General features: G+C 40.2%; 1 protein-coding gene across 2 annotated transcripts in view; it reads right to left on the reverse strand.

Moving 5' to 3' along the window:
- Nucleotides 1–800: 800 nt before the first annotated feature.
- The window catches only part of AQR (aquarius intron-binding spliceosomal factor), a 121683-nt gene continuing 109603 nt past the window's right edge, over nt 801–12880 (reverse strand). The window contains exon 36 of one of the 2 annotated variants that reach the window (XM_082649008.1): nt 801–918. The gene's annotated coding sequence lies outside the window, so the exon portion shown is untranslated. Of the gene's footprint in view, nt 919–8442; nt 9646–12880 lie in introns of those variants that run through there. The other variant, XM_082649007.1, reaches the window with a different exon arrangement.

Genomic DNA, 12880 nt, shown 5'->3' on the forward strand with positions numbered 1-12880 from the left:
CACTTCAAGATTTCATTAGCACACTACATTCAGGTGAGTGAGCATTTGGTGCTTACTAGGTAATGATTGATGCTGACCCTGAGCAACTAGAAAGCTGCAGGATGGCTGGCATCCTTCAGATGCTGCAAACAGATGGCCACAGGATCAGTACACTGTCCCTGTTGAGCTGTTAAATGGCGCTGTGCTAGCTTCCCAGGCTTGAAAAGAAATTCAGTTGGTAACATCCTAGCAGAGCGCGGCGCACATGCCATACAGGTGACTTTAGCTGGTGCGCTTTCTCACAGCTCCTCTCTCAATGCGAATGTCTGTCAGTATGTGCACCACTTTCCTCCCAGTGGTCAAATGTTTGACGTTTTAGTTCGTCTGTGATGGCAAAGGTCCTCTTTGTTCGAAGCTCCAGGCAGGGTTTAACCAGAGCAGCTCAGGGCACGGCCACTGGGATTGGATATGTGCTTTGCGATGTCTTCATCTAAAGGCTGTTGGACAGCTTTTCCACCACAGCGAAGGAAGGAGGGAGGAAACATTTCGGCTGGGCCAAGGTGGGCGTGGGAAGGAAAGGAGGTGAGCACAGGCTCCCTGCCCCGCGCAGGAATGCAGGAGTGGAGGCGAAAACAGGCCGGTGAGCACGGTGACTGGGATGGGCCTGGGGAGGGCAGTGAAGAGTTCAAGACCTCTGGCACTGGAAATCGCAGCAAATGTTGACAAGGAGGAGGGGAAAGGGACCCAGGGGAGAGCCTGGGCCGTGAGCCAGAAGCAGAAGAGAAGGCTTTGTGCGCCCCCCAGCACACGCCACCTTAGTGGGATGCGCTCCTGTGCGGATGCCTGCGGCCTCCCTCTCGGCCAGGCACTTGCAGCTGAGCAGTGAGTCAGCGCTGGGCCGTTGTTCATCCTTTTTTGAAGCCAAGTCTCTAGTCATTTCTGAAAAAAGAAAAATGATTGAGGAGGAGCTGGTTTTTCACCTTCAGAACGGATGTGAGTGAACCCATTATGTGTCTTACTAATAAAAGCAATCACGTCTTAAGAGCAGCGTGGGGTTGGGGAATGAATGCTCCTTGAATACCTTTTGTCCATCAGTGATGCTGCCGTCCATGGTGCCAAAGGATAGGTAGAGCTTGCCCAGCAGCGACACATGAGGCTCTGTCAGGGCACCACCGCCACTAGAAATACATTTCAGAAAGCCAAGTGGTGCTTTTGCTAATTTGAGAGGCCAGAGTGAGCTGCTCACCCACTACACGTATTTCAGGAACAGATGAAAATGGACTCCGTGCCTGCTTCCTCTCAGCAGGCCCCTCTCCACTCCCCCAGAGCTTCCACCTTGTTTCCTGGTGGCACAGAACTCTACACACCAGCCGCCCCCTCCCCGTTCCCAAAACGTGGGTCTGCCCTTCTGGGTAGCACCTCCACGCACGAACCAGTCACAGTTATAAGGCCCGTACTCAAATATCCTGGTTCAAATCCTGGCTCCACCACTTACTGGCTGTGTCAACCTTGAATGGGTTTCTTAATTACTTTAAGCTTCGATGTCCTCATCTATAAAACAGGAAATCTATTGCCCTGGGGTTGTTGTGAGAATCAAATGTAACCATCTGTGTAAAACACATACCACAGCATCTGATGTATAAATACCCAGTAAACACCATCATCATCACCATCACTGTCATCATCTCAGGTCTTTTCCCCAGATCATGCCTGCTCTGTGTCAGAAGCAGATGACAGCAGCCCCATCGCATGTGTTGTTCCCTGACATTGTTTTGCTAAACCAACGTATGACAGAAGCGGAGGATTTGGACACTGCCAGGAATAAGAAGGAACCTTCTTGTCCAGATCTTTTCAACTATTTAAAACCATGCTCAGCAGGTTCGGATGTACATATTTATTATACTACTGGTCTGACAGAAGGATGCTGCTACACAGTAAGGATGCCCTAAACATTTTTAGCCAAATAAATGATTCCTGAAAAATTTCTGTCTAGCAAACCAAGTCACATATTCCTTTATATCAGGTGGCTTCAAACCTGCTTGAAACCTGCCCCTCTGGAATCCAATCTAATGTGGGAGAGAAGAAGATTCATAAGCAAGGAACTATAACATCATGTGGTAACACCACCATTCAGGTAGATGATAATCATGGTAATGACAGCTATGATTCACTGCGTTCCCACTACGGGTCTGGCATTATACTAGTCAATCCTGTATCTCCACATACTTAATCCTTATAACAACTCTTCAAGGAAAGTCTTCTTACCTCAATTATGCAGATGAGGAAACTAAAGCGATGTGGGTCAGGGTCACCCAGTGAGCGAGCGGCGGAGCTCCTTTAGGGATTTCTAATTTAGGTCTGCCTGGCAACACCTCCCCCCCCACACCTGTCTTAAACACCTGGGCCATGTCCTGGGTCAGGGCCTTCCACTGCTATTCTCTCTGCCTCACCCTCTTCCAGCATTTGCTCAGTGGGGCCTTCCCTCACCAGCATGAGTGCCTAGGACACAGGAAGACAGTGAATGTCACAGGAGCAGGCCTGAGGAGCCCACAGAATCTGAGTCACACAGATCAGGGATGAGTATTCCCTGAAGAAGGGCAGACGGTCACCCACAGGCCTGGCCCTGGGCAGCATTTGGAAATAGGTGAACTGCTCTCTAACTCCAGGTACCACAGGCCCTCAGGTACCCTACATCTTTTCAAATCTTCTCTCAGGAAATGTGCTAATAAACACTAGCATGTGCAATGCGTTGGCCAACCCAAGTACTTTTCGTCTCACTGTGGGAACAGATCCTAAGCCACAAAACTGAATCTCTAATGGTGGATTTCTATATGTCAGTGACAAATCTGGTGAGGACACACTTCCTTACTTCTCCTACCCCCAGTACCTCATAGGTGGCTTTCTGATCTCCTTATGAGCCTACCAAAGCAATTTTTGAAAGGCATTCGGCAAAAGATAGACAGAAAAGTTCTTTGTGACTAACTCCCCATTACTCAGAAAATTTAAGTGGATCAAACATCCCATCCCCCTTCACCCTCTGAGCATGTGGGTAATCACAATGTTACTGTATAATGTGAAAATTTCCAAATAGAACTAAACTCAGGTCTATAAATATACATGATTAAGGATTCAAATATAGCACTGCTGTATTTTCATGGGGGCTATTTCTGTGCGGTGATTGCCTCGCTGATTTGCAATTTCAGAATACGAATGGCTTTTCTCCATAACTAATGGGGAACTTGGCAGGGTGCTGCACACCCAGGCCCTGTCTGAGAAAAAGTCTGTTGAACAGTGATAAGTGCTCTTCTTCCCAGTTACATAAGCAGAGCTGACAAAAGGCAGCAGTACGACTCCAGATCCTGCTAAGATGAAATAGTGTTTGTTGGGTTTCTCTTCTGGTGCTAGAGGAATACTGACTCTTCTGGTAATTAATAATGAAATGATCATGAGTCTGTATCCCTCTATGATATTTTAAATTAAGCACACTATGGTACAAGTTAGGAATAAATGGCAATGGAGAGTTCTCTGACACTCGATTCACAAATAACTAAAAAATGCTTAAATACAAATGATGTAAATAAATTCATATCCATGGTGACTGAACCGAAGAGGACCTGCCTGAAGCAAACTCTATGGCTGTTATAAGCAAAACATTATCATCTCCAGCAAACAGAGAGAAAAGTAGATTTCCAACGTGTCCTGAACTCCACATCATAAAGCAACGTTTCCAGTATGGTCACAGACAATGCAACCCCCCTCTGAGCAAGGCCTCTGTGGTTATATTCTGAAAACAGTTTAGAGAATGATGCACTTTGGACTCGAAGCTCAAATCCCAGTTCTCTCACTTATAAATTTTGTTACTTTGGACAAATAAGGCTTAGAGAAGTTTTCTCATCTGTACCGTGGAGATTTCAAAGTAATACCAAAGCCTGAGGGTTATTGAGAAAATTAAATGAGAGAAGGCATTTAAAAGCACAGTATTTAGCATATAGTAAATACTCAGTAAACATCTTTAATATTTTGTCTGAAAGTCTATCTTCAGTGTCTCTCATTGATTCTGAGCCTCCTTTTCCTGGCTCCATGGTTCTTATTTCTGGAGGACCTTAGGACACTCCTTCCTGCCAGCCACTTTCAGGGAAATAGGCCAGGTAAAGAAATAGAACCCAACTCCATGTCAGAACCCCAAACCTTGTGTGAAAGAAACAATTCTAGAGTAGTTGCTCCTTAAGATAGGGGTTTAAATATGGTGGAGAAAGAAAGCTAGGACCCCAAATTTAAACCAACACCAGAGAGAGTTAGTATGAAGCTAATGAAGGTTAAGTTTCAAGACTCCTCTCTTGCATGGCCCCTTCCAAAGCCTTATACCTAATTTTGTGTTCATAATTTTGCATCCTTTTTCTTAAATATGGCTCTTAAATTTGTATACACTTTGGGCCCACCAAAACCTGGAACTGCCCGTGTCTAGTGAATATGCTCTGAGCCCATCTGGTAGCAGGGGTGACCTGAAGCTGTGGATCACAGGGCTAGCCTTCCATGTCTTTCTTTCACCTTCTTCTAATGAGTCCCAGGATTGGTCAAAGGTCAAGGATAAGGCTATACCTGCAGGTGGGGTCTAAACATTCCTTGATGAAAAGAAGAGTCAGTGGTATCAGGAATGAGGCAGAGTCTGATCAACCTGAGGATTAATGGTAATTCTCTAGAGACTTAGAGTTCAGTAAGGGAAATGAGACAGTACAAAATAGGTACAGAAAGGCATTAAATCAGTGTTTTTCAAATGTGGTCCAGTCCAGCTGTGATGGAATGGCCTGACCAATCCTCACCAAGAACAACTGAAAAAGCTGGATAGAAATTGAGAAAAAAATCTGTCTGAAGGCACTAGAAACCTGCCGAGATAGCCAGGACTTGAGGGGAGGCGACTTATTGAGGTGATCCTGAGTTTTTGCACACTGCTTTACCCCTAGGGGCATGCAATGGACTGAATGGGTATACTCGCAAAATTCTTACGTTGAAATCCTAACTCACAATGTGATGATATTTGGAGGTGTGGCCTTTAGGAAATAATTAAATTATGAGGGTGGATCCTTCGTGGATGGGATTAGTGTCCTTATAAAGGGGACCCCAGAGAACATTCTTGCCCTCTTTCCAACGTGTGTGGTCACAGAGAAAAGGTGGTCCTTTATGAACCAGGGAGTTGGCTCTCACCTGACCTAAATCTGCCAGCACCTTGATCTTAGGCTTCCTAAAGAACTGTGAGAAATAAATGTTTGCTGCTTAAGACACCCAGTTTATGGTATTTTTGTTATAGCAACCCACATGGAATAAGACAGGGCATTTGGCAATTCTCGGTGCAGGGCAAATGGCTGAGAAGTTAGCAGTAATTTGACGGGGCTGGGAAGATAAAAATTGAAGTTTGAAGCTGCCACGGCAATTAGAACATGTAGAATCAAGATCCTAGAGAAGAGGGGTGCAAAAATGTGATCCCAACATCAGCATAAGTTTTCTTCAAGTTATTTACTGATTAAGTTGTGCAGGCAAGAGGCTTAGAGCCAAACAGAAAGTGGCTGAAAAAGCAAAGCAGAATATTTAGCAATTTCATAATGCTATGGAGACAAAAACTGAATTTGGAACCTACCCAAAAGGACTGATCCCCCCCAAATATCTCAGGCCCTCAGCTGGGATGTCTAGATGGTTACACCCTAGGAATAAGTGCGAGCCAGAACTCGACTGACCTTCCCAAAGACAGCACACCAGCCTGGGAGAGGTGTGGCCCCAACTGGATTGAGGTGTGGTCCCAAATGGATTGAGGTGATTTGCCTCCAGGCTGCCTGTGACAGGAGAGGGTAAATCCTCTCTGGAGGGAGAAAACATCATCCAGAGCCTGTGCAATGTTTCACATACAATGTCAGACATTCATTAAAGTACTGCCAGGCATAGCAAGAAACAGGATTGAGAGAAAAACAGGCAAAAGAAACATAGACAGGTAATCCAGATACTGGAGTTATCAGACACACCGAAACCACTGTGATTAATATGTTCAAGAAAATAGATTACAAGATGGAGAAATGGAATTTGTTAAAAGAGAATAAAATGAAAATTATGGAGGTGGAAAATGCAAAAACTAATAGTAGCACTCAATAGGTAGCTTTAACAGCAAATAGAGCAGAGCAGAAGATAAGATTAGTGGAGTGGAAGGTAGATGAGTAGAAAACAACCAGACCGCACACCTTGGCACATGCAAGGCAAACTGCTAAAAATCAACAACAAAGCTAGAAATTGTAAAAAACAGCTAGAGAAAAGAGATATCATTTTGAAAGAAGCAACAAAAGACTGACACCTGACTTTTCCAAAGAGAGATGGAAGTAGAAGAAAATAAAATGACATTTTTTATGTGCTCAAAGAAAATAATTGACAGTTTAGATACATGGGAAAATATCCTTCAAAAACAAAGGTGAGGGATTCCCTGGTGGCGCAGTGGTTGCGAGTCCACCTGCCGATGCAGGGGACACGGGTTCATGCCCTGGTCCAGGAGGATCCCAGATGCCGCGGCGCAGCTGGGCCCGTGAGCCATGGACGCTGGGCCTACGCGTCCGGAGCCTGTGCTCCGCAGCGGGAGAGGCCACAACAGTGAGAGGCCCACGTACCGCAAAAAAAACAAAAAACAAAGGTGAAATAGATAAACAAAAACTGAGAGAAATTTGTCAGTAGCACACTTACACTAAAGGAAATATTAAACAGATTTAACTCTTCATAAGGAAAGAAAATTTTCCAGATGAAAAATAAAGATATATGAAGGAAAGAAGAGCAATGGAAAGGGTAAATGTATGGGTTAATCAAAATAAATATTAACTTGCAAAACAATAATAATGTTTTTATTGGAGTGTAGAAAAATTTCTACAAAAATTTATGTAGAAATAAAATGTATAAGAATAATAACACAAAGTAGGAGGGGTTGAATAAAATCAGTATTACAAAGTCTTAGTATCATGTGAGAGGTGGAACAGGTATTAATTCTTAGTAGACTGTAATAAGTCAAGAATGCCTGCTGTACTTTTGAAGATAACAGGTAAAAGAATGTATTATTGGGAATTCCCTGGGGGTCCAGTGGTTAGGACTTGGTGATTTCACTGCCAAGGACCCGGGTTCAGTCCCTGGTTGGGGAACTAAAATCCCACAAGCTGAGCAGTGTGGCCCCCCCCCCCCAAAAAAGGTGTTATTTACAAACTAAAAGAATGGGAAAAATAAAATAATAACGAATACTTTATATATCCAAAGAAAGGCAAGAAAGATGAGAAAAGTGAACATAAAACACAGGAGAGTAAAATGGTTAAAATAAACCCAAATATAATTTATATAATTTTATAATTATATAAAATAAAAATATAATTTTATATAATTATAAAATAAAAATTTTTAAATTATATAAAATTAAAATGATCTACTCTAAAGACAAAGGTTATATTAATTATACATGTTGCTTACAAAAGAAAAAAATTAAATATAAGGACACAGAAAGACTGAGTAAGGATGGAAAAAGATACAGCATGAAAAATCTAACCCGAGGAAAACTGGTGTAGTTAAAACTAATATAAGGGAAGGTAGACTTTAAGGCAAGGAGCATTACTAGAGTTAAAGAGGGACATTTTTTACATGATAAAGAAGTCTGCTGATCAGGAAGGTATAATGATTCTAAATATGTATACTTTTAATAAAATAGTCTCAAAATACATTATACAAAAATTGACAGAATTACAAGGAGAAATAAATAAGCTCACAGAGTATCCCAACACGCTCTTGGTGGGTGTGTCAAGAATACAAGGCTGCTCTTCACTCAGGTCATTTCCCAAGAGGGCTGAGTTTGCAGCAAGAAACCTTGAGGGGTGAGGACAACAAACAGGTTTGCTTGCTGCTTACTGTAAAAGTGGGGGACTCCCCAGTGTTCCTCTCCTATAACACAACCCATGACTATGCAGGGACGCGTTAGGGCCCTCCAGGTCACCTCTGTGGGACTCGGGAAGCAAGAGGAACTGATGCAAACAAACATGCTGATGCCCATGCTGCTTGCTGTCCTGTGAGTGATGCAGTCTTTTGCTTCTCACCCAGAAGTCTTGTGTCTTCAACGTATTACTTATAAATAGGTAAAATCAAATCCTAAACCTAAGGATATGTTCCTTACAACAGGAAAACCCTAAATATAAGGACCTAGAAAGTTTAAGTAGGAGAATGGAAAAAATATGCCATGCAAAAAGCAACCAAATGAAAGCTGGTATAGCTGTATTAATGTTAGACAAGGTAGTGATTCAAGGCCAGAAGCATATCTAGACTTAAAGAGACACATTTCTAAATAACTGAAAAAATCCATCCATCAAGAAGGTATAATAATTCTATGTTTGTATGCTTTTAATAACATGGTCTCAAAATACACAAAGCAAAACTTGATAGAACTAAAAGAAGAAATAAGCCTATAACACACTCAGATTTTTTTAAAAACACACCTCTCTCAGTAACTGATAGAACAAGCAGACAAAAAGTGAGAATATAAGGGATTTGAACAAAATAATTAACAATTTATAACACTAATTTATATGTGTGTGTATATACATATGATGGTACCTAACTTCTACAGAATACACAATCTTTTCAAGTGCATGTGAAACATGTACCATAAAAGTCCTGACAAATTTCAAGGGATTTTCATCATACAGAGTACGTTCTCTGACCATGGTGGAACAAAGCTAGAAGTTAATAACAAAAAGATAAGAAAGATGCCCAAATGCTTGGAAATTAAGAAACCCACTTCTTAAAAGGCATTCTTGTTTTTTTTTTAAAAAATTGAGGTGAAATTCACATAACATAAAGTTAACCATTTTAAAGAGAACAATTAAGTGGTATTTAGTGCGTTCACAAGTTTGTGTAACCACCACCTCTATTAAGTTCCAAAACATTTTCAAAGAAAATGAAAAAATGTGTTTAAAAAAGTCCCAATGGAAATTAGGAAACATCTTGAACTGGATGTTAATGAAAACATGATATGGGATGTGCGCGATATAGCTAAAGCTGTGCTGAAAAGTTATTATACATTACTTTTGCCCATATAAATTTTAAAATTCAGCTTAAATGGACAAATTCCTATAAAAACACAACTTACCAAAACCAACACAACAAGAAACAGAATAGTCTTATACCATTTAATAAATTAAATCTGAAATTTAAAACATCACAAAGAAATCTCCAGGCTTAGATGACTTCACTGGTAAATTGTTCCAAATGCTAAAAAAAGAAATAACACCACTTTTACAAAATCTCTTCCACTAAAAGAAGAAAGAGAGAATACTTACAACTCAATTTATGAGGTCAGCATAATCTTGATACCCAACCTGATAAAAGTAATATCATCATCATCTTAATAATTATAGACCAATCTCTATAATTCTCACAGATGCAAGAATCCTAATAAAAATATTAGTAACTTAATACAGCAATTATTTTAAAATTATTAGGAATGTGAGGTCACTTTAATATTTGAAAAACCAATCAATGTGAGAACCTCTGCTTCTGCTCATGAAGTAGTAACTCATCATCCCACTAAAATCAACTAGAAAACTGGACAAAATATACGAAGCAACTATTTTCAGACGTTGAACAACAGGCAGCAAAGGTCTTTGATCCCTGAAAGAAAGGAAACACAACAAAACAAGGTGAGCCCTGTGATTGCCCTGGCTTTTTGCTGAGAGGTAATTTCCAAACGGCAGCACAGGGAAGGAGAACCTAAGTAGAAGCCCAGCAGTCTCACTGACTTTAGGAACTAAAACGTGAGGAGGCTGAGCTGGGTGGAATTTGGGGGCAGAGTCTATGAAAGGAGAGAGTTATGCATAGGAAGAACTCCAGAAGTCTGAAGAGGGGTCCCCTCAAGTCTTTGGCTGAATACTAATCTATACATGCACATGCACAGTGTGAAACTCCATGAAGTCAATTGAATAACAACTGCCTGGGAGCTATAAGCTAAACATTTCCCAGAGCTCACCTTGATGAAAATCAAGGTTTAAATTTCTACCAGCTCGAGTAGAGACACCTCATTGAACACCTGGGGCAGTGACCACAGAAAGGTCACAATTTAGTGAAAGAGCTAAACTAGTCCTAGAGTAAAGTACTCTATACCTGTGTAACAAAGCTTAAAAACAAACATCAAAAAGGTCAACTAATACCCACAAGTCACTGCCTGCTAATAAAGACTGCTTCAACAGTCTTTAAAGGAAGACAACAAAATCCAAACATTCAACAACATAGCACTTGTAATTTCCAGTATTCAACTAAAAATTTATTCGGCATGTAAAGAGTAGCAATTTTGGCCCATGACGAGAAGAAAAAAAAAATCAATAGAAAAATAAACCAAGGGACTTCCCTGGTGGTTAGAATTTGCCTGCCAGTGCAAGGGACACAGGTTCGAGCCCTGGTCTGGGAAGATCCCACATGCCGCAGAGCAACTAACCACGTGCGCCACAACTACTGAGCCTGCTCTCTAGAGCCCGCGAGCCACAACTGCTGAGCCTGTGTGCCACATCTACTGAAGCCTGCGCGCCTAGAGCCCGTGCTCCACAATGAGAAGCGACCGCAATGAGAAGCCCACGCACCACAATGAAGAGCAGCCCCCGCTTGCCACAATTAGAGAAAGCCCGCACACAGTAACGAAGACCCAACACAGCCAAAACTAAATTAAAAAAGAAAAAAAAAGGTTGAAAAATAAACCAATGCAATTCACCACATTAACAGAATAAAGGAGAAAAAGCATATAATCATATTGAGGATACACTGAAAAAGTATTTGTATAGAGATTTCAACATCCATTCATGTTAAAAACAATGACAACAACAACACTTGGCAAATTAGGCATAGACGGAAACTCTTAAAATCTGATACAGGGTATCACAAAGACCTATAGCAATAGGTGAAATATTAAAAGCTTTGTCCCTAAGATTCGGGGGAAACAAAGATACTCATTTTGATTGCCTCCATTCAACACTGTACTGGAGGTCTTCAATAAGCCAATAAGCAGAAAAGGGAAGTAAAAGGCACAGAGATTAAAAAGGAAATAAGAAGTATAATGATCAAAGAAGAAGAAATAAAACTACCATTATTCACAGATGACATAATTATGTATGTAGATAACCCAAAATAATGTACTGTCATACTATAATAAGTGAATTCAACAAGATCGCTACATACCAGGGCAACATACAAGAAAGATACTGTATCTCTATATACCAGTAACAAATAATGACAAAACATAATAAAATATAGTTTTAAAAGTACCATTTATAGTAGTATAAAAAATCAAATATGAATAAATTTAACAAAAGACAGCCAAAACCTTTATCTAGAAAACTACAAAACATTATTGAGATTGAAGAATGCTTAAGTAAATGGAAAGAAACACCATATTCCTAAATGATGAAGACATCAGTTTTCCTCCAAATTGACCTATAGAATCAATACAATCCCAATAAAAATCCAAGCAAGTTTTTTTTCGCTTTTTTTTAGAATTGACAGGAAGATTCTAAAGTGTATACACAGATTAAGAGTGGCCAATATCTTGAAGAATATAGCTAAGGGAGAATACACAACCAGATGTCAAGGTTTAATGTAAAGCTACAGTAATTAAAACAGTTAAATGTTGGCACAAGAAAACTCTACCAATGGAACAATTCCAGAAACAGACCCACACATATACAATTACTTGATTTATGACAAAGATTACAGTATAGTGTTGAGAGAAAGAATGATCTAATAAATAGTGCTCAGTTAATCTTGATTCCTACCTCATGTTATTACAATCTATGTGAGAAGGCAGACAAAAAAAAGTACATTTTGTACGGTTCCATTTTTATGTAGCTCAAAAGCAGGCCAAACTACCCATGCCCAATATTCATAGTACCATGTCAATTTAAGAGAACCACTTGACCAATTTAATTTCTCAAGTGTCAATGACAGTTGACATTCATGAGTCTTTTCACCAAAGCTACGACTGTATTTCTGCAGAGGAAACACATTCTCTACTTGCTCAGATGAGCCCATTCATTTAATGAGCCCAACTAGACCAAGAGTTGCAATGGCGACCTCTAAAAAACCGCAACTGATTTCTGTAATTGCATAAGAGCGTCTTGCTTTGAGTTGTTTTAGAAACAGACGTTTGCTCCTGGGAACTTTAGCTCACACAGATGTTCTTTTCAGCTCCCAGATGTGCTAACGTTGGGTTTGCGGCAGGTAGAGTTAAACTGGAAGGCTGAACCAGGCATTCCTCATTTTATTGCACTTCACTTTATTGTTTTGTAGATACTATGTTTTTAACACATTGAAGGTTTGAAGCAACCTTGTGTCAAGTAAGTCTATCAGCAACACTTCCCCATGGGCATTTACTCACTTTGTGTCTCTGTGTCACATTTTGGTAATTCTTACAATATTTCAAACTTTTTCATTATTGTTATATTTATTATGGTGATCTGTGATCCTGCAAGTTATTACTGCAAGAAGATTATGACTCGCTGAAGGCTCAGATGATGGTTAGCATTTTTCTTTTTGCAATAACGTATTTTTAAATTAAGGTATGTATGCCTTTTTAGATATAATACTATTTAGCATACTTAATAGACTACAATATAGTATAAAAATAACTTTTATATGCACTGGGAAACTGAAAAATTAGTGTGACTCTCTTTATTGTGATATTCAATTTATTGCAGCGGTCTGGAATGAACCCACAATAGCTCTGAGGTTTGCCTATAATGGCAATTTAAAGTACAGGTCTTGGTAAATTCTAACTTTTCCCTTATCATATATTACATTCATTTAAAACTGTTGTTATTTAAACTGTTCTGACTTTGCCCAAAACTAAAACAGCGTTAGGATA

This window comes from Grampus griseus, assembly GCF_964374135.1.
Source record: "Grampus griseus genome assembly, chromosome: 2".
Classification (NCBI taxonomy): Eukaryota; Metazoa; Chordata; class Mammalia; order Artiodactyla; family Delphinidae; genus Grampus; species Grampus griseus.